The sequence below is a fragment of the Rhagoletis zephyria genome, unplaced genomic scaffold (genome assembly GCF_001687245.7).
Source record: "Rhagoletis zephyria isolate East Lansing unplaced genomic scaffold, Rhagoletis_zephyria_1.1 Rzeph_scaffold_48396, whole genome shotgun sequence".
NCBI classification, from domain to species: domain Eukaryota; kingdom Metazoa; phylum Arthropoda; class Insecta; order Diptera; family Tephritidae; genus Rhagoletis; species Rhagoletis zephyria.
In genome coordinates this window covers 1-2,182 of record NW_016205451.1, presented here as the reverse complement: position 1 = coordinate 2,182, position 2,182 = coordinate 1, and the positions used below count along the sequence as shown (strand labels likewise).

Genomic DNA, 2,182 nt, shown 5'->3' with positions numbered 1-2,182 from the left:
CTTTGATTTTTATTTAATACATATTTCAAATCATTTCATTTTAATTTTTTAATTAAAACGGTATGATGCAAATTTAGTAGTCCACAAAATTTACCCAAGTTTTTGGGAAATGCAGCTAGATTAAAAATTCCCGGCCATATATGAGACGTGAGTCATTCAGGTCACGTAGACCTTACTGTCGTTAGACTGCTTATGATGGTTTAGACAAGGCTGTTCGTATCCCATGTAATCTCCACCTACCTGCAAAAGAGATAACGTGGTTAGGGTACTGGAAACATTCATTTCAAATAAAATATTTTATATAATGAATCAGTTGAGATATAGCAGCACGGTTTTTAAATTGGGTTCGACTCAGTAGAGGGATCCTGAGTGAGGATAAATCATCATTTCAATCAATTCTTTATTTTTTCGTTACAATGCTTACCTTCATTGGTCAAGCATAAATTCGAGCTCCGAACGATTGTTGTCTGCAATGAAAAACAAACTTTCATTTAGTACAAATAAGGGAGGAAGGAGCTTCAAGTATAGCAAATTAGATGATCAGTTAAAAGTAGACAGCATGATTGTTTAATTTGGGTTCGACTCAGTAGAGGGATCCTGAGTAAGGATAAATCATCAACGTAAAGACAAATACATATATGAATAAAAACAAAGGCCTACCTTCGCATGCCTATCAATTTACGCCAGCCATCCGTTATACATAGCTTCTCAGTGTTCAATTAGGCAAACATTCTAAAATGGTATCAAAGAACCTTATGATAAAACTTAAGATGAAATTTATCGCAGAATTGTAATGTAACTATATTTATCAGTTAAGTAAAATTGTTACATGTATTTTTCAAATGAACTATACTATTATGTGAGTCATCATATAAAATAAAATTTTATTTCAGATGCGTAATGTACACATACTAACCTTTTCAGAAATCCACACACCCAACATGTTTCTCCCTTTTAATATAGACACCTGCCAGTGAAATCTGTGCAAAAACCGAATAATTCTTTGTCCTGCAAAATAAATTAATATCCATTAACATGCAGAACTGCAAACATAGAAAATGCATTGTTTTAGCTTTATCAGTATCCTTTTGGTTTATAGTTAGTGTGATCAGCATGATTTTATGTCAGCTTATTGTTATCATCAAAGTGAATATCTAGGGATGTTAATTAAATCTGATTTTTTACAAACCTTTGTGACCACCATTTCGCCATTCGCCATCTGGTTTACAAGCATCTTACAAGCAGCTGGGTAAGGGCTGTAAAAAATACAGACAAATATACCTGGTTAAAACATATTCAAACGAGTACTACCATCAAATGGTAGAATAATTTTATCAGAATCCTTTTGGTTTAATTTTAAGTTGTAAATCAGCAATTATTTTTACTTATGATTAAACTTATCATCACTCAAAACAAAAATATGCATATATTTTCTTAAAAAATTGTATAGCTTACCTTTTACCAGGGGATTAGAGCACATAGCACATGCATCGACATAAGCAGTTTTTCAGAATTGCCTGAAATAAGAACGCTTAATTACAATCAACTTACAATGAAAAATACATTTAATAAAACGTAGTTCTTCAGTTGGCCGTTCTTATCTATCCGCAAAAATTAAAATGCATACAAATTAATTACGAGAATTAAATGCAACACATTTTTTCAGAACGAGAACAATCATCAAAAAGGTATATCAAGCAGATTCTCGCAGGAATAAAGATACTTACATAGGTAATTTTATCCCCACTTTTCCAGCCCATCATTGCGGCCTTTTATTTCTTTGCAACTGCGTAAGTTGCAGAATACATGCAGAATTGATATTTTAGTAGTATTTTATAAAATACTTTCATAATTAAATGTAACTTTTCCATGTTTTGCGAAACGAACAAGTTCACTCTTTGAAAACCGACAGCGAAATGAACGAGTTTTGAAAATGGCAGATGGAACGTCTGGAAAGCGAGCCATCTAGGTAGTTGCCACAGCGCTCGTAATAGAAAACAGATGTTGATTTCCAGTAGTGCATTTCATCCCAAAACCGCTGATTTCCCTAAAAAGGTGTTCGCAGGAGGGGCCACGCAGGGTTGCAAGTTGAATGACTAGAAGTAGAATGCAAAGTTGAAGAGTGCAAACGCTTTTTTATGGCGAATATTTTAATATTTTTTTATATTTTGATATTTTTAGC

The 2,182-nt window shown here is 33.0% G+C and overlaps 1 long non-coding RNA gene across 4 annotated transcripts; it reads right to left on the bottom strand.

The window, feature by feature from the left end:
• Window positions 1–37: 37 nt before the first annotated feature.
• Window positions 38–1,936, bottom strand: LOC108355676 (uncharacterized). Of its 4 annotated transcripts, none has more exons than XR_001846563.1 (7): window positions 1,728–1,936; window positions 1,456–1,517; window positions 1,190–1,256; window positions 917–1,008; window positions 661–732; window positions 425–597; window positions 39–240 (listed from the first exon to the last, which is right to left on the bottom strand). It is a non-coding gene; the product is annotated as an uncharacterized LOC108355676 (long non-coding RNA). The 4 variants fall into 4 exon arrangements; XR_001846561.1 differs by having other exon boundaries at window positions 40–240; window positions 425–467; XR_001846562.1 differs by having other exon boundaries at window positions 38–597.
• Window positions 1,937–2,182: the final 246 nt, after the last annotated feature.